Raw genomic sequence first — 24,045 nt, forward strand, 5'->3', positions numbered from 1 at the left:
CAGAGTGCAACAATATATTTTCAGTCTTCAGGATGCTTTGAAATTTATTTATTTTGAAAAGCCTTAATTGAATCTTTTGTATGTACTGTATGTATTATGTGTACTTTACAGAAAACATCGTAAATTGTTATAAATACAGGACTCATGATAAAAAAATACTGATTAAGAAAACAACAAATTCTGAACTTATAACTGATAGCAGGGGGAAACTATTACCAATTGGTTGATTTTACTTATTTTTTTCTTATAATGACAATAAGATAATTCTGAACAAATAAAAACAATTATAAAAAAATTACAGTGAGTGTGACTTGCTTAATTTTAATTAATTAATTAATGTTAAAGTAATCAATCCTAATGTAGTCCAATGCTGTGCTGGTGCTGATGGGCGGAGACACTGTGACCGACAGCATCCTGCTCTGTTGTGGATGAGAGGGGATAAAGGCTGCCCTGCCTTTCCAACAACACGACGCCACCTTCAATAATTAGCAGTTATTCACCAACGCAACTAACTGCTAAGTTTTAAATCAGTCATTTGTTATTTACAGTTTGTTTGTGTGCTGCGACGCACGGGAGGCAGGTGCACGTACCACAATCTGATGTAGTAGTGAGAATGAGCTGGTCTGCAGCAGCGAAACTGCACGCACATAACGCTTCATTCATTCACCCTGGACTACTGCTCTTCAAGCTGGAGGCTCTCATCGCGTCTGTGAAGGAAGATATTCAGAACAAAGTAAGGTAAAAGCTGCTGCATTGTTGCGCATATCCATGTGGCGATTATAAGCTTGCACCAAGTTTCAGCCTGTGCCTTACAACTCAACAGAACAGCATGCAATAACACAATACTCGTCCTTTACAATTGGAAATACTGGAAAACAAATGCATTTTGATGAGCTAGTTATCACGCCTCCGTCATATGCCTATACTGTATCCCTACAGTACAAATACTACAATGCGATAAAATGCATCGGTTGTTTTTGTAGGCGGATTTTCTTAATGGATCAGCTGCCAATCATCAAACGAGTTACCATGGAGAATCTTCCGGGTGTATTTCCGTTAATGCCTTATTTGGAGACGTCAGCCCGCACGTTGCAATTAAGATGTACAAACGACTCAAGTCTAGGAAAGGCTCTAAACCAATACTGCAAAATTTGGTATCAATCGGATACCAAGGAAATATAGATCCATAGATACAGGTTAAGACAGAGGATAACTTGAAAGTTTGCATGATCCTTGAATGATTTTGTGATTTTGTTTTTATTTGTTGATCATGATTATACACAGGACAAAACACAGGACAAAGATTTTAGACAAAAACAAATGATCAACAAACTTATTTGAGACAATATCATTAAAAAAAAAATATATATATATATATTGTATATATATATATATATATATATATATATATACACACACAACACTATAAACCACTGTAACAATATCAACAAAGCCATAGTCATGAAAATACAGGTACGTTTTGCAGCATACATGTAGCATCATTACAAACCCCACAATGTTTACATGTTTATGTTTTTATGCTTCACTGATGTTTTTTCGTGAACCTTTCTTTGGCGGTCCTTTTGGTAAAAAAAGAGAAGATAAATCTGATTCATCAGTGAATTATGACAAAAATACCTCTACTATCCTAGATGGATCTCTCTTCAGGCTTTCATCATTCTCATCCTGTGTCACCACTGGCCCATCTTAAAGGTTGAAATGTCATTTTCATTGTGCTGCTGACATGGCTTGAGGCCCGCTTCAACCTCAAGTTCTTCAGACTTGTATGTGCTAATTTACAGAGAAAGATGGCTCCTGAAGAAGATGTATTCGAAACTGTCACTTCTGTGCTGTGTTTAGTCATCCAGATTTTGACTGCATGGTGAAAGCTGGCTAATGTCAGATCCTCTCTGTGGACTATGTGAGCGTGACCTGACAAGTCATGGCACTGTCAGGGTATGAGTCCCTTATTTGGGCATCGTTTGTACACTTCAAGCATCCGCACGCATCTTTGATTTGCTTGTACGGGGCTGTCATATTGCATTCATAAGCACGGATGCTATACAGGTTCAAGAGCTGTTAGTAGTATCCTCTTCACATGACGGGACACAGAGTGTTCTCACGCCATTGTCAACTCCTTTCCTCTTTTGGGCTACAACCATATTATTTGAGGACTAACATCACATTTTTCATGATTTGTGTTGAGGGTAAAATATGTATGACAGCATGCATTGTTTTTTCAGTTAACCACAACTGCATGGCAGTGTATCGAGTAGAAGAGGGATTTAATATATTCAGGTGGAAACATCACATTATGCACAACAAATCTGTTTTACTAAGAGATAATTTAAGTACATGTGCATCCCAAATTTCTACTACTAATTGTACTTGGCCTCTTATTGAACTATAATGAAAATCAAGGCTGCATTTTAAAATACAGTAAGAAGGAATCAAGATTTTTTGGGTTAAGATAAGACCCGATCAGTGGCTGTGGCCACCCTTGGTCACGCTTTTAACTCATAAATAAGACTTGTGCTCGCATGTGTTGCTGGAAGTGTTTTCCAGCATGAGAAGAGCTGAATCAGGGGTGGGCAGGAAGTGACGTCAGGGGTTCAGAGTTGAATTTTAGCTTGGCGTGTATTACGGCCGCAACAGCAGCCCTTGTTTTTATTAGGGATCATTGTGCCTGTTGTTCCGGCCATCAAGTCTGGTGCTTGTGTTTCTCACTGAATAGTACAATACCATTACGTCATCAAGTAATTGAGTACATCTTCTGAATGCCTTATATTTGTGTTTTAGTTCATTTAACCACATTTATGTTTGAAAATGCTTAATGTAGGCCAAAAATACATAGGATTTGCTTAAATTTGCATATATAATAAGCCATTTTCAAGTATAAAACAGCACGATTTATTAATCAATATATTTTTTAAGTAGATTGAAGCCGTGAGATTATTCCCAAATTAACTAAATTAAACTGTAATTGATTTATTCAATTTCAGCAACCACCTGCTAAACCGTTGGGTAATTTCCATTATAAAATATTAAACATTTTGTATGAAAGGAAGATTAAGTATTTTAGTATTTCTGCAACAGCCAATGTACTTTTTAAAATTCATTGAGCTCTACTAAAATCCAAATAGCGCATTTTTACACAACAAAATTGATGGAAGGGTGACCATAAAGCACAACACAGAGTGTATTTACACATACTGTGTGCTGTATTTCCGCATAGTACTTGACGGATGAGGAAAGAGCCATTAAAACCAGCCTTATCACCATAAACATTATGCTCTACAATGTAAGCGACTGTTAATGTTAATCATATTACCGTTACTCCTGCCTCATTATAGTTTCATGTTCAGTGTCGCATTTCATTAGTACAGTTGTATGGGGATTGCAGAGCTGCAGCAGCATTGCTATAGAAATGCTATTATGCATTCGTCGTTTAATTTAGAGCGGAATTTATTGGCTTTGCACCCTTGATTACTTAATAAGCAAAGTGGTATCTCTTCTCAAGGGTTAATCAATTTATTGGCGTTGCACCCTTGATTACTTAATAAGCAAAGTGGTATCTCTTCTCAATGGTTAACCATGATCATACAGTATCTATAAAAGCTCACACACACGTACTGTATATTCCTATGTTTACCATGTATGTGATTGTTGTGATTCTCATCATGGATGAGATGTGTTTTGTACTGATTGAGCATTCAAGGAAAGCAAGTAGGGACCCAGACTGAAGGCTCCTTTGTGCGTCTGACACCTGCAGAGCTCATCCTCCCGCTCCTGGAGTGATTAACATGCACCTCCAAACTCCCCGACCCTCCCATCGCAGACCCCCTTGGCTGGCCATGCTGGCTGAGCCATGTTGTCTTGGCACCTGTTCTACATTGCCCCGTTTGCTATAAGGATATAACTGAGCTGTGCCAACATAGTGATGATGGACTTGTGTTAAAATAGAATTGATTCCCACTCAGGTCTTCTGTGCTCAACCATGTTTCAGCCATATCTGAGCTATCTTGTATTACTGTGCTCTTAGGCGAAGGTGGGTTGGGCGATTTCCAGGTGGGATGGGCTCTGAGGTTGGCCGGGTAGATGGGTGGACTGGGTCAACGCTTGGGTTGGGTGAGAAGGTTTATTGATGCTGCTTGTTTTTAACATGCAAAGCATCAAAAGTGCTAACAGTGGGACCCGCTTATGTTGAAGCCCCTCAGACTGACAGATTGACATCAACATATGCATATGCAAAAATCTTTCTTCTGGGGGCCAACCATCTAAAAAAAAATAACAGAACTGAATAAACGGTTGAATTTTGTTAGCCAGCTGTAGTAGAATCCAGGTTAATGCTGCCATGCTTTTATTTTTAAGCTTATTTGGCACAGAACAGGAAGTCACTGAGTGGATGTTTTAATGCTGTGTAACAGTTGTTATGTAGTTATGTTGCTGTCGTCGTTTCAAGCCGCTTAGTGATAACGAGGAAGTTAACAATACAACGCATGTCGACAAACGGACCAATTTATCATAGAAATGACCGCTTTGGGTCTCTAATTTTATGTTGACAAAAGCGGTTAACCACGTATGTTGACTTAACCAGGCACTTTTTAGTAATAAGAAAAACGGACGGATACTTGATGAATTGGTTGACATAGACTGGTTGTCGACAAAAACAGGACCGATTTAAGTGGGTTACGTTGTGATAAAATAACCTCAATAGGGATAGGTCTTACTACTCAGTAAACGGTCAGGGCCAGCAAAGCCTTCTCTGCTGGCCTAAACACTATCAGAAGTGCTGATCTACATGTACAAGTTAACTTGTACATGTACAAGTTAACTTGTACATGTAGGTCATATATATATATATATATATATATATATATATATATATATATATATATATATATATATATATGTATGTACGGATGTAATACGAGCATGAAACAAGTACGTCTTGTCACTATCCGTATTCGTGATAAATGAAAATCCTCATTATGTATTCACTCTTCACGCTCTGTGATTGGCCAGTCACACACAGCGACCGCCCCTCCCGGGAGTGGAGGTGATCAGTGCCTCATTCACGTACTTGGTGCAATTGGCAAGTTGAAAACGCCGTTGCCCACTACCTTCACTTTATTAGGTTTTCCTCAGCTCGCCTCTATTTTGGTTTGTGTCTAAAGTTACTTGGTAAACTTGTTTGGTAAAGTACGCGGTGCATTTGACAAGACAGCGCTGTGCAGGCTTGTCTTGCGTCAGTCACATATGCAACTCCATCGAGGGAGCATAACCGCTTTTTTCCTTGAAATGTATTTTTGTCTTATTCCATGAAGTCATCATAAAACAGGCGTGCTACCTACAATATAAGAACTTTGTTCATTTTCAGCTGCCAGTACACAGACAGTGGTAATAGTGGTAATAGTAACCTGCATTGACCGGCTCTAACATTAGGTACACCTGTACAGTACAAGAGCTGGATCAGACATTCTGCCTGCATGGCTATCATACTACATTATATACATAAGCGTGGTAAAATATTACACCCCTCTCAATACGTTGCAGTATGCACGTTGCAATCTTAAACTTGTTTCGTAATGTACGCGGTGCATTTCACAAGACAGCTGTATATCAGTCACTGCCGGTGTTTGTTTTTTTTTTTTCGTCTGCTTGCTTCTAATTTGGCTGGTGATATAAAGTAAGTTGGGAAACTTTTTCTTGTAGTACTGAACGTGGTGTTTTTGAGAAAAATACAGCGAACAAGGCTGACAGATTATTTGTTTGCCGTCACTGGATGTTTGCATGAGTCACCAACTTCACACAGATCATTAAAAAATAATTAAATAGTATTTGAAGATAAAGGGTTAACTGGGTTTTTGCTTTCGTAATAATGGTATTTATCCCCAATTCTGTAATGTCGCACATTGTCATACTGCATTTTTGTATACCATGGATGGCTTGTATAATGGTGACGTGATAGTTGTAATATTAAGAGGTGGAGTGGGTCGCTTAAGTCCCCAATGAAGGCACCACCCGCCACTGATTAATAGTACCATTACCTTAGTGGCCCGAAATGAGGCAAAAATGTGGCATAGTTCCGGAATCAGATGTCGTGTTGGGCTACATCGGGTTGTCGATGTAAGCGGTACCAATTTAGGTGGGTTCCACTGGATGACTACATTTTTTCAAATTTGATCTTTAAATCAAAAGTAATGCTTTGGCTTTCATTTGACAAATGAAACAGAGACGAGTGCATAATGTGAATGACTTTCTGTGTTTGGATAAAGTCTGGGTGGTTGTTGATGCGTAGAAAACAGAAGCACTGGTTGACTGAGATTTGTGCTTTCCTGCTTTTAAAAGGGGCTGTAATGGGAAGTATTTCTTAGTTCACATGTCAAAATACCACAGTGCAGTATTGCTATGTGTTTGAGATGGACATATTCTTTTTTTACTCTGGTGTCATTTATATTAAAATATTGTTTGCTTTGTTTCGTAACACGTTGACATAACCCACTCATCTTTCTTTCATCTGCCTGTGTGTGTGTGGCTCTGCATAACACACAACACTCAACAAATATTACATTTCCTCTCCTGAATGTACATCTTGTCCTTTTGTGGATTGATGTTTATGCACACCTCCCCTTGCAAAGCAGACTCTATGCTGAATACATTGTGCGTAGTATAACTTCAGGCACACATAGACTAATAGGAACTGCATGTTTCTGCTCATTTGCCGGCCTGTCCACACTTTGCAACCCCGCCACCCACTGCCTCCCCTTCCAGACTTGGGCCTGTGTGCCACGGGAGGATTAACCAGGCCTAAACATTCTGGTATGCCTTGATTATGTCCAGGGATAAGAGCTGCTTAATTATAATCACTGAAGCTGTTCTATGCTCCATAAACACATGCAATAATAGTGCACACACACTATAGAGTATTGTATATACACAGCACACTGTACAGGGGGTGATGTATTATCAGCGTTTCCCAAAGGACTGCAGTCGGAGGTAGATCATGTCATTGTCTAATTTGTAAAGATGTATTTTTTTGGCTGCTTTGGGAGAGACAAAAAGTGAGCAAAAAGCACGAAAATCAAAACAAATATGTTTAGAAATACAAATTAACTTTCTTCGGTCACTTCTCTTGTGTTGCTCGTTGTGAAGAGCGATACATTCTTTCATGTTCGAGTCTCCAAAAGTGTCCAATAAAACCAGGAAAAGTCGCTACATTTGTCGCTAGTTGCTTTTTTGAAAAACAGAATCTCGAGGCTTCCGAATATTCGCAAAATGTAGCGACAAGGTTGCTAAGTTGGCAGCGGTGCTCCCTCGTGCTGCAGCTTGTTATTCTCTGGCAGACCAGGTGCATATGCTGTGTGTCAGGAAGCAGAATTACCACGCTACTTATCTACTGTACAGAGATGGAACGACAAGCGACAGTGCAAAATTCCGAGACACAAGTTGTATGGACTGATGAATTTTTTAGGCTGATCGCTGTACTTTTTTGGCAAATTCCAACCTGGCCTTCCTGTTCTTCTTGCTAATGAGTGGTTTGCATCTTCTGGTGTAGCCATTGTGCTTTTGTTCATGAAGTCTTCTATGGAGAGTAGATAGTGATCACTCCTGCCCTCTGCAGGTTGTTGCTGATTTCACTAATTCTTTTAGGGTCTTTCTTTACAGCTCGAATGTTTATGTCATCACCTGCTCATGTTTTCCTTGGTGTACATATTCAGCATCTGTTAGTACACCAGTGGTTTATGTCTTCCTCAGGACATTTCAAATGGTTGTACTGGCTATGACCAACGTGCAATGATTTTGATTGATTGTCCATCTTTTCTCAGACTCACAATTAGTTGTTTATCGCCCATACAAATCTCTATGGTTTTCATGTTTTCACTTCTAAATGCAGTATCCATACAGGCATAACCGATCCTACCCAATCTGAAACTATGCAACATTATATTGCTGCATTCTGTCAAACAGAAACTGGGAGGCGCCATGATCCAACTCAGTGCACTCACTGAGTGCACTCAGACAGTAGGCTCGGCGTGTGCACTAAGCCGAGAGGAGACACTCGCGGCAGCCTTATCGTAGGTTTCTGCCCTGTATTTGATCAAGAAGTGTGCAAATTCAGCAATTTTTGCTTGACAAAATGTTAAAAAATTATTGGAATCATGCAGAAAATATATTTATATCAGTGGACAAATATTCATATTTATTTTATGTTACCATTATTTGTTTTTTGTATTCCCTCACCTGCCTCCCCTGATCATACGTCACTGGTTGTAACCACATGCACCACTGCATTGCAGATTTGAAAATCATTCAAGGCAAATTACTTTTTTTGGGGGGGTTTTCTTGGTGTAAAATTTGATTCTGCACTTGTTATTGGCGTCTGCTAAGTATAACAAAGCAAATGGCTACTGATGCAATACTCTTCTCAAAGTCCATTCTGATTTATCCTGTCCAAAACGACAAATTAAGATTTTAGTGAAAGAAGCTCATTCAGAAAGGCATTCCTGCGGAATAGGTTGGCCATCTGGCATTTTAGCAACGTCAGATGTGAGATCAGCTCTCAGGTGACCTGTCCTTGGTACAGTATAGAATGTCCTACTTTACTTATGTGTGGACAGATAAAGATAAAGTAACAGTAAGCAACAATTTTATTTAGTCAGCGCTTAAAATTATTGTTCTAAATTCCACAAAATGCTGGTATACCTAAAGGAAAGAGGAGAAGACAATATTTTAAATACAGTAATCCCTCGCCACTGTGCACTTTGAATTTTGCGGCTTCACTCGTTCACTTATTTTCAAAAATATATTAATTACTCATGTTGCTGTGTGGTTGAGTATGGTGTGTTATTAGCAGTGATGTACGTGTGTGTTTTTTTTATGTTAATACAGGTTGCTCATTAAGACGATAACCAACAAAAAAAAAATTCACTTTAGTTTTCAAATTGTTTTCAGATACTTCTTAGTCCATTTATACATTTTTTTATTAACTGAAAAACATTTGTGTTCTTACCTTTATTGTGCAAGGTGTAAGTACGTGGCCCGCACGCCCCGCCTGGCCGTGAGCGGTTGCGTGCATCATATGTCGCGCACATGGTAAGTGACTTGTACGTGCTTACAACCTGCTTGCAACGTACGATCTTGCTGACTGCACGGGGCACGTGTGGCACACGTCATCCATATCCCAATGCAGCGCGCACGCAGCGAAAGTTCCTCTTGCACTAAAAGTGTTACGCTACGTGCTCCCAAATCCATGCTGAGGCAGTGCTCACCACGTACGGTTCCTATAATTTTGCCCACATTTTTGCAAGTAAACAGCACACACTTGCGAGTACGGTGGGTTGGGACCGCCGCTTAACAAACGTTTCTCCAACATTATATTACTGTTGACATGTTGACAAACAGAAACTGGCAGGCCCCATGAGTCAACTCAGTGTGCACTCAAACGGTGGGTGGGGCTTTGCTCACTCATGGTGGCCTCATCTTAGGTTTCTTCCCTGTATCTGATCAGGAAATCTGCTAATTCAGCGTGTTTTACTTCCGAAAATTTAAAAACTATTGGAATCATGCAGAAAATACATTTATAATACAGTTCAATGGACAAATATTAATATTTCTTTTGTTTGTTTGTTTAAAAAAAATCCTCACCTGCCTCCTCTGACAACACATTACTGGTTATTAGTAATAAAATATGCACATTTAAACAAATCTTACATATTTTTTGCCAAAATTAAGCATTTTCAAGCATGAAAATGGCTAAAGACATTGTGATGTTATGTAGTATTCTAGATTGGTCGCAAGGTGTCAGTACTCTTCGGGTCGCGGGTGCAACAGTTTAAGCAGGGAGGCCCAGATTTTCCTCTCCCCGGGCACTTCGTCCAGCTCCTCCCGGCGGATCCTGAGGCGTTCCCAGGCCAGTTGGGAAACATAGTCTCTCCAACGTGTCCTGGGTCTTCCCCGAGGCCTTCTACTGGTCAGACCTGCCCTGAACACCTCCCCAGGGAGGCGTCCGGGAGGTATCCTGACCAGATGCCCAAGCCACCTCATCTGGCTCCTCTCAATGCGGAGGAGTAGCGGTTCTACTCCGAGTCTCTCCCGGATGACAGTGCTTCTCACCCTATCTCTAAGGGAGAGCCCAGCCACCCTATGGAGAAAACTCATTTCGGCCGCTTGTACCTGCGATCTTGTCCTTTCGGTCATTACCCAAAGCTCATGACCATAGGTGAGATTAGGAACGTAGATCGAGAACGTAAATTGAGAGCTTTGCCTTTTGGCTTAGCTCTCTCTTCACCACAACAGACTGATGTAGAGTCCGCATCACTGCAGACGCCGCACCGATTCGCTTGTCGATCTCGTGTTCCATCCTTCCCTCACTCGTGAACAAGACCCCAAGGTACCTAAACTCCTCCACTTGGGGCAGGATCTCATCCCCGACCTGGAGATGGCGGTAGAAGATGGATGGATGTCAGTATTCTTACTGTAATGTTCAGTGAGCACCAGACTAGATCAGCTGTAACGCCAAGCTCAAACTCAATATCACTTCCGAGCACCAGAACACATTTACAGCAACACACACAAGCACAATGTCTACTATATTGGGTCATATATGGTCAACTCCAGCACTTTAGTGTCAGAATAATCCAGAATCAACCTTATTTACCCATGCAAGCTCTGTTTTAAGTACAGTGGAACCTTGGTGAAACTTAGTTCACATTTATCCTGAGAAGAGATCAATCGAACACTCTTTTCTGTATTTTCAATCTTGAGTGAAGCAGTTGTCTGGAAGATGTCACAAAGCTCAGTGCTGGACTTCAGTCCATCCTATGGTAGAAGGAAGAAGCCTCGAACTAGGAAGTGCTTGCTCTATTATCCTGTTTTCCAGTCCCACCCTTGGAGGGGTAGTACCACTCCCCTACGTGGATAAGTGGTGTGGCTATGTGTTTGCATCTAAATGGTTCCAGCTTGTGTCAGTCGCTACGTGGAGCAAGCTGAAGCAAGCTGATAAGGTTGTCAAGCAACCTGTCTGTCTCCCCTAAGAAATTATGTAAAGTCAATTAATCTATTCCAGAAAGCCCAAACTGTTAACACAAAACACTTTTAAGTGTCTTAATTGTACAGGCTGTTGGTCTGCCTGCTTGGCATTTCTGCGTGACGCACCTCCACCAGTGCCTTTAATTCAGGTCTGACACCTATGGGCCTAAGTGAGTCATCAGCTGGGGACCACCACAAAACACTTAAAAAATAATTATAGTTTTACATGCAGAAAGCAATTCAAAATGCATATAAATACATATAAATGATGAATGAAACCAATAAATGAGTATTTAAGGTTACGTTTACCTTCATTGAAGACGTGAGACAAAGACACAATGTGGCAGTAAGAGTTATTTTGTGAATTCAGTAGTGTCTCTCTCCTCAAGTGTCTGCTTTTCTTTTGATGACAACTGCAAAATAAACCAAAATGGAGCCAAGGGAAGTTGCAAGTGCCAGCATTTGGTAAAGGTGAGAAACACTACAGAATTAAAGAAATAATTCACAGCAAAACGCAAAGGTAGTGACTGTGTTGATCTCGCTCCCACATTGTGTCTTTGGCAACAAGTCATCACGTCTTCACTGAAGGTAAAAGCAACCTTAAATGTCCATTTATCTCTTTCATTCGTCATTTCTATGGTTTTAATTTTTTTATGTATTTAAAACAATAATTGTAAAACTGTAAAAACATGTTTTGTGTTAACATTTTTTAGACTTGTGGCGTAGTTAGCAAAGTACTACAGAATCGCCCGCTGATGACATCACAGACGGGGCGACTTAAGTTTCCTGTTTTCATGTGTTAGCGAGCTGCTAGCAAGGCCGTTTTGTGAGAAAAATACATTAAGAGCACAGTTGTACTCACGCAGTGTATAAACAACACGACAAGACGCACGCCATATTGTACGCTAACCAGGAAATGTACGCAAACCAAGGCAAAATTTGGGTGTAAATGATTTCCAAAATAACATGAGGTTCCACTGTAGTTGTAACAATGGTCATGGATGCACCTGAAACCAACCAATACAACACAGCCACCTTCGGTTCCAGGTGTGTCCATGACCATTGTTACAAATGAATGGAATACTAATGAGGGTGATTCCACTCAAGCGACTGTCGTTGGCTGACAGACGACGCGCTCCATTGTATCTTAACTACTGTAACGACTGTCGTTATGCACCACAAAAGAGTGAAACCCTTGTTTGGGTGTGCCTCTACCTTAGAGTATAGAGTAAATACTTGGCATCTGTCACCATCACCTCAGACTAGACCTGTCCTTTTTAGTCATGAGCTTGAACTGATGAAACCTGCTGGGAGTAGAGGCCAAATGTCTTCTAAGACAACCTGAGCAGTCCAGTTGAGATTGATTCAATGCCCCGAGGATGCCTATTCTTCTGGCCAATAAAATGAATGTGGGGGTCATACAATAAGGCCCTGCAAAGCGGCTGTCAAATAAAGACAGGAAAATGTTTTCCTCCCCTACTTAAGAGCTGGATGCAAGTATAAAGGGACACTGTCAGAAACTGAATGTGGTGGAGGAGATGCCAGCGCATTCATCAATGCAGGGCTTTATGTGTGGGAGTGTTTTTGATGTGCTGCTATGGCTCCTGCTGCATTGGTCTTCTGCTGTGGTTGAAAACCAGGAGCTTTGCCCAGCTGGGACACAACTATGGTATATAAACCCTGACTTTCCTGCCTCATATCTTACCATGGCCAGGAAATAAGTGACTTCAGTGTGGAAGGCAAAATACCCTAATGTCCCACAATAAGGACTTTTTGCCTTAGGAAAACCTTATGTATCTTACTGTGTTGGGTTTGGCTTATTATTGAAGAATTCTTCCAGTCTTTGTTACCTTCAGTCTGTTTGAACTGGAGATTTCTTCATGATGTTCTCCATGACGCTAAGGATTGTGTTTGGGATGAAAGTGAGACTGCAGTGTATGTTATTGCTGCATTATGTATAAGACTCATTCAGACTTGGAAAGAGATGCACTGTTGTATATAGTGCAGGGGACATAATGATTTGATCCCCTTCTGAAAACATATTAACAGAAATAGACAGAATATCAACATTCAAAAATCAATTAAACGATTAGTAGAATTTATTTAATCTGTATGTCACTGAGTGAAAGAAGTATTTGATCATCCCCAAGATAACGTGACTTTGTACTTTGTTGGAGAAACCCGTGGTTTTGAAGCTGTCACTTGGCAATTTAAAATATCAGCTCCCTCTATAGATTTTCAGTGGGATTGAGGTAAGAAAAACTCACAAACTGGCGAGTACATTCCAGGGTGTTAATGTGCTTCTTCTTGTATATATATAATTGAATATATGTTTTATGATATTTAATATATTTGTGCTGCCTTTAAGTTAAAATGGAGAGGTGGTTGTTGTTTTTTTAGGTGACACCTAGTGGCTGTGATAATTAATTGAATTGAGCTTGTGATGCAGTTAGGCACGCAAATTGAATGATACAGAGCATACCGGACGTTTTTTGTTACGGAATATTTTCTGACACACGTCTGCCTTGGAGAGTATGTGACTGTAAGTAATGTGCGACTATAATGATATGATCTGTGTGGAATGACAAATGCGGTATTTTAGACAGCAGTGTTGTTTAATTAGCACTCTAATTATTTATAGCATGAAGATTGTAACTGCTCTGTCAGCCACTAACTAAATACACAGGTATGATTTTCAGTCTATTTTAAGTCATTTGTGAATACCAAAATGAAGTTATGGTGTTAAAATACGGTCGTTTATTACGTTTCTACACACCAGGATACGTGTCGATTAACTCATTCAATACCAATGACGTACTTATACGTTTTTATAAACCCGAATGCCCAATCCCAACAACGTATTTATACGTATTTTACATTTTTTTTGCACGAGACGCTAAAGGAGGGGCTGATGCAACTCCTCACCAATGGATGAGGCTTGAGAGCAATTTTAATGCCATAAAAGCGGCCACTAGGCCACTGGGTGGCAGAAGTGCATCATGAGAGGAAGGAGAAACACACATGACAGGAAGAGGAAGCCCTTGCGTAAAGGCAGCTGTCACATTCCGTACCACGTGAAAAAAATCACACAATGTAGGGAAATTTTAACACACGCAACACGAGCACACACACACACACACACGCACACACGTGCACACACATAGTTCAGTTCCAACTGACATAGTTCAGTTCCAAATGTAAAAATTGTAAATAGCTCATGGTATAACGATTCATCCACAACATCAATGTATCTGTTTATGTTCCTATGATCCAACTACATCGACCTTTGTTCACCAGGTTTCCATTCCGGATGACATATATATCGATCTAACATTGTTTGAAAGGTAATCGATTGAATCAATACTAGGAAATAAAAATTGGATTTAAGCACGGGAGGCTTTGTATGGATGTGTGTTAAACGTTACTCGTCTAACAGTTTGATTTGCCGTATCAGTCATGCCTGTTGAGTGGGGCGCACGGATGACGTCATGTAAAGGCGACTATTGTGGTTACCAAGGGTTTGGCACATGTGCAGTTGAGAGCACGAAGAGCACAAGTTTGTGAGTTTTTGTCCTGTAAAGAGTGACTCTAGACGCTCTACACCTCAGACGCTACACTCGATTCAGTCTGCCTGTGGTGTCATCGCCACGCTTTATACTGGATTTATACTTATATACTTTACATTTATATAGTGTTGGACCACGCTGAGTCATACGAGTGCTTTGAAAGTTAAGTCCAACTTTAAGTCTTTCAAACTCATGGATCGGCACTTCAGGACAAGAGAAAAGGTATGTAGGATATAAATTCACTTGAATATCTATTTGCAGATGAATTTGAGTTAAAATCTGATGGTGCAAAAAAATGTAATTCCTGTGTACATGCAATTTGTAGTGTGGCGTGTGTCGTGAGGCCTACATGAAATGACACTTCATTTTCTTCCCTGGACTTTTTGATGATCAAAAAAATAATTAAATAGCTAATCTGTTGATTTTTAAATCAAATGTCAAAGCCTACTGTAAGTTATTATATATTTTGTAGTACGGTTGTACTTGCCAAGGTCCGTGGGTCGATCACAGCTTTTGTCTTGACTCAATGTTAAAGCAGTGGGAACCAAAGGCACTATTTCTCGGTATGAAATTTGCTCTAACTTCTTTAATACTTGAGATAGAGAAGTGAATGAGGTATCAAATTAAAATTCAAGACATGTACATCAGATAGAATCAATCACAGACTTGATTTAATTAAACCTGTTAATTCATTCATGCTTAATTCACCATGAAGTGTTGGTTGCACTTTATTCAACTTTGTTCGCTTTATTCAAATTAAAAACTTTATTCGGCAACCACGAATGTTGATGAGAATCGAATCGTTATTAAAACAAATTGTTACACGCCTATTTGTACATAAATTGTTATTTTGCTGTAAAAAAAAAAAAAAAAGTTGTGTTGTTTATGTTGTGGTATAGTTGTTTAGATATTTGAGTTGTCACAAAAGCAAAAAAATATTTGTGTCCAAGTGAAAGTTATGCCTAAAATGTATCTTGAACTGTAGCTTGTTTTCTCCCTTTTCTAGTCAGCAACTGATATTTTCCTGAAACTTGCCCATGTTCTACTGCTCATTACTAAAGAGGGGATAAAAGTAGAAATAAACTTGTTTTTTCTGATGAAAGACAGGAGTCTAATCTTTCTTTTGGTAGAGTCCGTGTTTATATAGCCACAGAACACAATATTCAGTGTGCCTTGAAAGATCAGTCAAAATCATGACATCTTTTTTGACTTATTCGACTTATACTCTGGCCTGACTTACAGTCTGTAAAAAGTGGTACTTTCCTAAAGGGAGAGGACTAATTTATGTGCTTCATGGGGGTCAGAATTCTTGCTGATTGGTAGGGGATCAAGCATTGACTTCACTCAGTCAAAGGCTCCTATATTAATTTTTAAGCCTTTATTGTTTTCCTAAATGTTTTGTTGATATTCTGTCACTCTCAGTTAAAATAAACCCGAAATAAAATAAAATGCAATAAAAATATGGGCTATTCCAACTGTAGTACTGTGGATATTTTATGTCCTGAGCCTATAGTACATATCAAGCTTAGTCAGCATCATTCCACATAATTAGCTGAAATTGAACGGTGAACAATTCTACAGAAGAAAAGAAAAGCTTGGCTAAGCTTTTTAGTGTCCTACTTTGCCAAGTAGGAGGAATATCTTGATCTACTCATGTCATGGTAGATAATAGCTGAAGAAATAATGCATATTTCCTTTTTGTTTGCTTAATTTCCCCCATTAATTTTGCATAGTTTGCATAGATTTGATATTGCATGGATGTGATGTGGAGAAGTGATAGCTATCCATAAAAAGTGTGACATAGCCCATAGACAACAAAATGAATCTGATGCTACTCTGATAAGCTGCTCCAAGGAGATGAAATACTATTATAACTGTGTGCTATGCTGCAAAGCTCTTGTCATATGAGTCCATTGGTACACTCCAGAAGAAGACCCCAGGGGGTTTCTTCATGATTGCAGGACAGTATATTTTAATCACATAAAAGACTGGCACACTGCTACGTCTCTAAAGCATCTACGGGGAACAATATACGCCGTAACTGTGTATAATCAGCCGTGTTAACAAGCTGGTACAAGCAAGCCAACCTCTCTGCAGGTGATCTTCTCTCCTCAGTGTGTCTGTCGCTGCTCTGATTGAATATGCTTGCTGAGGTTTGGAAGTCGTACTGGACTCCTGTTTCATCATATATTTTTCCATGAAGAAACCGTGTTCAGATAACAAAATAAAACAGCCTAGAATAATAAATACTGTTGAGGTAGGAAAATGTACTATTCATCACAAGCATTTCAGCAGAGGCGGTTTAAGTGTAGATCTAGCCTTGCCTGCTCCAGTGCATGGTAATGCATTGCTGAAGTATGAAATATGAAGAGACCCCTGGGTATTTTAACATAGCTCATCGATACGTTCATCTCCTGTTTGAGAAATCCACCACACTGTACCTGCAGTGAATTAGTCAAGTTAAGGTTTAGTCTTTACTCACATGACTGCGGTCAAACAGTCAAGGGGAATTCATACATTTTTTCGTGTGGCCTCTCGATACACGTAAGCGTATGTTTTTGTCCTTAAAAACTGAGCGTTTGGAAAACTATAGAATGTTAAGAAGTTAAGTTACGATGCTATCTACCGTACAGAGTTGTAACGACAAGCTACAAAGACAGTCCTATTATAATGTGCTTTTGCGCGAGGGCGAACAGGTAGTTCCTATTCTGTTTGTGACGGTCCAAATATAAATGTGGTAGGCCGGCACAATTAAATTGATATATGGGAAACACTGCAATTATTTTTTTAAAATAATTGACGAATAAATCAGCAAAGGAAGGAGCAAAATTATTGACTGAACTTATTGGAGTGAAACCACTTGCAAGATGTTGCTTCCTTTCAAAGCGTTGTGGTTTTCAGCTGTCAAATGAAATCCTCAATTTCAAGTAAGCTTTAGCTTTTCCTTAATACTTTGAAGTCAAACTTCTCTCATTGTTGTAGTTAAAAATGTTGAAAATATTTTGTATTCATCACACTTTGAAGTCAAGCTGTCTTTATCTAATTCATTGTAATAAACCCTATGAGAATTATTAATCAAGCTAGCCTTGATGCCTTTAAGTTTCTGTCTAGCTTTTGCAAGGTTCACTGAAATATACAATAAAGCACATTTTTGTTTTTGTTTTTTTCTTTTAATTAAAATGCTGTCAGCTGGTGCACCACGGTTGGCCTTGGAGATTGCATGAATGTATGCTGCACTTGATCCGACTCCATAGGTGGTACTTTCTTTCAGTTCTAAATCAAGCATGAACACCATCACATCACAGATGTTCCCGGCCTGTTTAATATGTAGGGAAATTGTCAAAATAATCAAAGTGACATAACCTCAATTACCCAGCCTATGCTTGTGGTAGCTCCTGCATTGTAAGGCCTGCACAGCTTGAAAAAAAGAAAATAATAAATAAATAAAATACATCTCTGAAAAAGATAAGAGAAGATATGACACACACATTGATTCAACAGGTTAATACAACAGTATTGCACTATAGTAGAGATGTGCGAGTCATGAACGAGTCGTTCAAAACTCAAAAGTTTTTGCTGAATTCGAACTCGTGGGTACTCGCCTCCGTTAACTTGTTGACTCACTCACCCCTGCTGCCGGTAGCTAAATTAGACCAAACATAATGAAGCCACGTATATCGTAACATGGTAACATGGGCGAGATTAAATGTGAGACAGGTCAGGGGGGTGTGACGGGTGACTAGAGTGATTAGAGTGCCCGATTCACAACATGTTGAACATGTGCGAGTTACTACGCAGACTGTCTATGATGGGTGACTCAAGTGAATCGAATATCCGATGTACAAGAGTTTCTGGGTGACTCGAGTGAATCGAATACTCGATTTAGGCGAGTTTCTGAGCATGTGCTGTGTGACAGTTGACTAGAGTGAATTTAATACTCAATTTTTCGAGAGTTTCTGGTGACTGGGGTGAAGCCAATACATGATTTACGCCAATTTCTGCACATGCGCTCTGTGTCGGGTGACTGGAGTGAATCGAGTGCCTGATTCAGGCAAGTTGCTGCGCATGTGATCTGTGACGGGTGAATCAAGTGAATTGAGTAACCAATTTACACGAGTTTCTGTACATGCACTTTGTGTCAAGTGACCCGAGTGAATCGAGTACCTGATTCAGGCAAGTTTCTGTGCATGCGCTCTGTGACGAGTGACTCCAGTGATAGGTAACCGAATTAAGCGACTTTCCGCGCATGCTCTCTGTGACATGTGACTCGAGTGAATCGAATACGCAATTCAGGTGACTTTCTGCACATGCGCTGTGTGACTAGTGACTCCAGTGATAGAGTACCCGAATCAGGCGCCTTTCTGCGCATGCTTTCTGTGACGGATGACTTGAATGAGTCGAGTACCCGATTTGCATGAATTTCTGCGCTTGTGCTTGATGATGGGTGACTCGAATGAATCGACTACACGACTCACTTCAGGGAGTGACTCATTAGGACTCAAGTCAGTAAAAGGAATCGAGTTTCCCCATCACTACACTGTGTCACTAGTGTCACTTTTTGTTATTACTTTATGGTTCTGTAGTGATCATCAGCGTTGGCGGAGACTTGTATGAACTATGCAAACTCTTTCGTTACAGTCAGCTGTTTAAAGAAGTATTTTTTGGTTTAATACAATTGAACCCTTTTGACTGTGTCCATTTTGAAATGTTTCAGGCAAAAACGCTTGAATTGGCCTTAAATAATCTCTTGCCTCAATATAACTGAGTCTGTTAATCCGTTGTTTCCTGTCACTCCCTCCTTATACTACACCGCCCACGAATAAACAACCCTGGATGCACCAGAGGGATTTAGAAAGTATATTACAGCACTAAAAATCAATTGGCTGACTGTAGGCAACACAGATATCTAAATTTAGTCTGGCACAAATTCCAAATGGCTGCTTTTTAGCATGTCTCTCCTCTTTGAAAGTGCTACTGCTGGGTTTACAATCCAGATGATGGAGACTATCCCAAGCCGTGCATTGCAAATCAAGAATCCACCCCCACAATATATATTTAAGTTTACTAAGGCGAAAAAATTCTGAGACGCAACCAGTTGTCACCCAGGGATTGGTTTCTCTGCATTAATTAATGACAAGGCTCCAGTTCAACAGCAGCCATGCTTGTACCATATTTGTGATGGAAAATCATGTCTGTAGTCCTCCCCCTTATCCTCTCCCTCTTTCCAATTCCATCTTAATCTGCTCTTATGGGTCTCTGCCCATGGTGTTTTAAACCCCTTCGTCTCCAACAGCTGCTGAGGTTGAAGACAGGAAGGTATAGAGAGATTAAATACGTCTTCACAACCCCCTCAAGGAATCCCGCATGCTTCTCTGTGTCTAGCTCCTGTTGTCTTTGATCAGGTGTGGCTTCCAAGTCTGACTCCAACCTTGCTGCATGCTAGGGAGGTTCCGACACATGCCAGCCTATATGGAGACATAATGTTGGCACTGCTGTTGAAGCTAAGATAAAAGACTGAACTGCTTTTGGATTCATCGTGCTAGGGGAGAACATTGTGTTGAGGAGTGATGTAGTCCAGATGTACAGAAGGCATAGTTTCCAACATAGTAAGTAGTATTTTGAAAATGCTCATGGCAGGTACTCTGGGAATCCAACCCTTTGTCTTTGTATGTGAACCGTGGATGCTCTCCCTGCAGTTCTTCAACATTATGATCTCTCATCCCCAGTGCAGGGATAAATCAGCGGAATTAGTCATATCCGCTGTATTCCATGATGGATTGTACGTGATGGCCAGGAGCAGGGGAATGCCTGCCACCTCACATTAGCTGTTTGTAATTAATGGCTGTGGATGCCCACGATGATACACAGTTAGATAAACCACAGCCCTGTACTTGACCTTGTACTGACTTGTACAATCAGGGTGCGGATACAATAGTTTCCCCCTTTTTTTTTGCCTTCCCATCCAACCTCATAAATCGGGAACACAAGTAGCCTGTGTCGACATTTTCCTTGCACCGTCAATCACATCATTTGGTACTCTTGTACAATACACAGACAAAAAACAGCTTCATTCCCTGTCTGCTGCATTTACAGCAGCGGTTTTCAATTACGTGCCCCCCCTAGGGGACAGAAATGTTTCCAGGCCCTCTCTGACTTAAAACACAATTGAGAACTTGCTATCATTGAGAACCTGATTTATTTATCTGACTGCTCAGTCTGTGTGATTCTCAAATGATTCATTTTCCTCATTTCCTATCATATTCATGCTAATATTTCCTGGTCTTTTTATTTTGGTTATCTCCTTTGTTTGTTTTTGTTTTTATATCTGTCAGAAACCTCTCTAGCACTACCCTGCGTCGGCTTGTTTCTATTTACTTCTTCAACTGAGCTGAGAAGGCAGCCTGTTGATTAGTTTGAGCAGTGCCGCCACCTAGCTGGAGGGCTTGTGTATCATTCAAGCATGAATACCATGTATGCAGGCAATGCATGAGAGTACAGTACAGATATTGCAGCCTTGCGTATCTACCGATGCCGATATCGATCTGATATCAGCACAAATCATACATACGTACCTTTAAAAAAAAAAAAATGCACCTTGAGATGCAAAACCTTCGCCCCGACACTGACTGAGGCGTTTGGTCGACAAAGTAAATACGAACGTAACAGCCCAAAATGGTGTGCGCTCACTGTTGGTGCGATCATGTGGGATCTAACTGGCGCTGCTGGATAGACATGTTGTGACAAGTCTAGAATGGACTCCTTGTATCGGAGTGCCAACATCGGAGATTGTAGATGCAGGCTGATTATAATCCAGGACTTTAATATACATATGACCAGTATTTGATATCAATATCAGATCGGGCGCCCCCAGTTTGGTACATTCACTCCAACAAACATATTATATCGTAGTAAACTAATGTTCTTGTCATTTGTTGATGTATAAAACCAAAGAAAAATAAATGGACAAACAAAATGAATACTTACTCTTGTTTTCCAGAGTGAAGTACTTTTCTACAGCTCTGGCCCAGGTTTATATTAAAATATGTTGGTTTTTTTTTTACACTAAAATGCTTGATGAACTTCTTGAATTAATATTCTCCAATGAAAGTTCCACAAGAACTTAAAACTGCCATGAGTCAATTGCACACTGGACTAAACCGCGATAGTCAGCAATCCCACTTTAAAATCGAGGATTTGGGGCTTAGAAGTGTTTAAAGCTGCTAGAAGAGCGTTAGCATGGGATTGAAAGCTGCCCTTCAATGACAGACAATGTGACAAAAAGCAACTTGTGTGTGGCAATTCCAATATTTAATGGACTTTCATTCCCCTGTTATACTTTTTTCCTAAATTAAAAAACTTTTTAGGAAAAATAATCCATTAGTTTCCAGATTGTTTTAATGAGATAGTGGATTGCTGTAATAGGGTCATAATGACATTGATTATTTCTGAGACAAGGCCCATCTTGCATTTCCTGCACCCTACAATAAGGGAATTGGCAGTAGTCTGGTTGAACATAATGGGTTTATTTAGATGGAATAATTCAATTTATATTCAAATGACTGAAAATGTGGTCAGACCAAGGAGATGGAAAACAATTTTGGGTTTGTTGTGGAAAGTGGAGACATATTTTATTGACATCCCAGTGCAATGCAAGTGTGGCATTTTCTTTGTGGTTAATTCGACTTATAATGACCCTTTTCAGTGAGATTGTTGTGGTTGTTGTGCCAGGCACAGTGCGGTCTTCATGAGAGCACAGGCTTCTCTGCTCTGTGCCGTGTGGTGGGCCTTCTGCCTGGAGGGGCTGTGGCGTTTCTTGGGTGGCAGGGGTCATAAGGTTGCAAGCTTGCCCGGCACTGTGACTGGTGTCCTCTGGTGTTACCGCTTTCAGGGACAAGCAACATCTCTGGTGGACATTCTTGCAGTCAGCATGCCTATTGCTCTCTCCCTCAACCCTTGCGACATTGTACTCTGTGATAAAACTAGACATTTTGGAGTGGTCTTTCATTGTGGCCAGTCTAAGGAACATGTGTGCAATAACCATGCTACCTAATCATCTTGATAGTCTCTTGAGTGTATATATTATATATCTATACAGTACATATAGTAGATAATTACAGCTGAAATTTACATAAATCTGCACCTTTCTGTGAATTTAGCTATTTTTGCTTTTTAAAATAGTGCATTTTATACTGCGATGATGGAGGATTTTTTTGTGTGTCAGCATGTATGTGAGTGACAAAGAGCTGTTGCCCAAGTGTTAGAGATTAATCGGTTTAGTGAAAAGAGAGCTAATTATATTAGACGGGGACCTGCACTCAGTGCCCAGATCACTGCCTCTTTCTCGCTTGTGGTCTTGGCTTGCACACAGACACACACAATCAGGCTCATATTTTGGAAACCATGCCTAACCAGCAAGCTGAAGGGCCAAAGAAATGTTCCACTTTGCCCTATCACGCTTCACAGCAACCACTGAAAATAAAGTCACTACATTGATTGAGTAGGAAATATTTATTGTGAAAGATTTTGAGTTGATGGATTGAATTCCAAAAGCAGCCACCGAGTTGAGTCTGTTGTAGCATTTCATAGCATTAAGCTTTTCATTCGCTTGTAGATTTATGTCATGCAGTGACTGATAATAGTTGCCACACTGATGCCATGAAGTGTGCAGAAGTGCACACGTGCAAGCCTAAATGTTCATGTTCGGAGCTAGCTGCTGCCCTTGTGCATCTCGATATTTAATTCTCCATGAATGGCCTTGCTAGTTACTTCAGTTAAAGTAAGCTAAGCTTGTTTTGGCTACTGCTGTAGTCTGGCCTTTACACTCCCCTGAGGCTACGTGGCCATATGTCTTCCCCAGTCTGGCCTGGACAGTTGGATCGGTCCCTGGGTGGATAGGAGATGCAGAAGTGAATAGAGAAACATATATAAATATTTCTCTGTTATGCATATTAAATTTGCATAATACTGAACTTTCTTCTGTCGCTGCTTGTTGTTGCTTTTCTAAAATGTCACAAACAATACGGAGACGCCTATAAGTGATTTTGGATGGGGGAGGGGCCCACAGCAGCACTCACTGCTCATTGAGAAGAGCGATGTGCTTTCTTTTCATAGTCTCCAAAACAGTTGTCGCTAGTCGCTTTTTTGAAAAAGAGTACCTATAGACGTCTGATCACTGACTAAATATAGTGACAAAGTTGCTACGTTGCCAACACTGACCCGTCCTGCTCAGTCCTTTTATTCTGGCAGAACATGTGCCTTATCATACAAACAGGTAGTAACACGTCTATTTGTGACGACGCTCCAAAGGTTTTTTTTGTGGCGGGCTGCTACAAATAAATGAACGGAACGGAGGTATATCGATGTCGGCTTAAGCGTGCAATTTTTAGTTGAACACTGTGGACCGGGACTTGACTAATTGGTCAGCATAGACAGGTTGTCAACAGAAACA

The 24,045-nt window shown here is 40.2% G+C and overlaps 1 protein-coding gene across 11 annotated transcripts in view; it reads left to right on the plus strand.

Moving 5' to 3' along the window:
- Nucleotides 1–415: 415 nt before the first annotated feature.
- Nucleotides 416–24,045, plus strand: part of arvcfb (ARVCF delta catenin family member b) — a 270,971-nt gene continuing 247,341 nt past the window's right edge. For 5 of the 11 annotated variants that reach the window (XM_054773304.1, XM_054773308.1, XM_054773307.1 and 2 more), the window contains exon 1: nucleotides 417–733. The gene's annotated coding sequence lies outside the window, so the exon portion shown is untranslated. Of the gene's footprint in view, nucleotides 739–24,045 lie in introns of all 11 variants that reach the window. The other 6 variants (XM_054773299.1, XM_054773306.1, XM_054773302.1 and 3 more) reach the window with 3 other exon arrangements.

Source organism: Dunckerocampus dactyliophorus, chromosome 4 (genome assembly GCF_027744805.1).
Source record: "Dunckerocampus dactyliophorus isolate RoL2022-P2 chromosome 4, RoL_Ddac_1.1, whole genome shotgun sequence".
In the NCBI taxonomy this organism is placed as follows: domain Eukaryota; kingdom Metazoa; phylum Chordata; class Actinopteri; order Syngnathiformes; family Syngnathidae; genus Dunckerocampus; species Dunckerocampus dactyliophorus.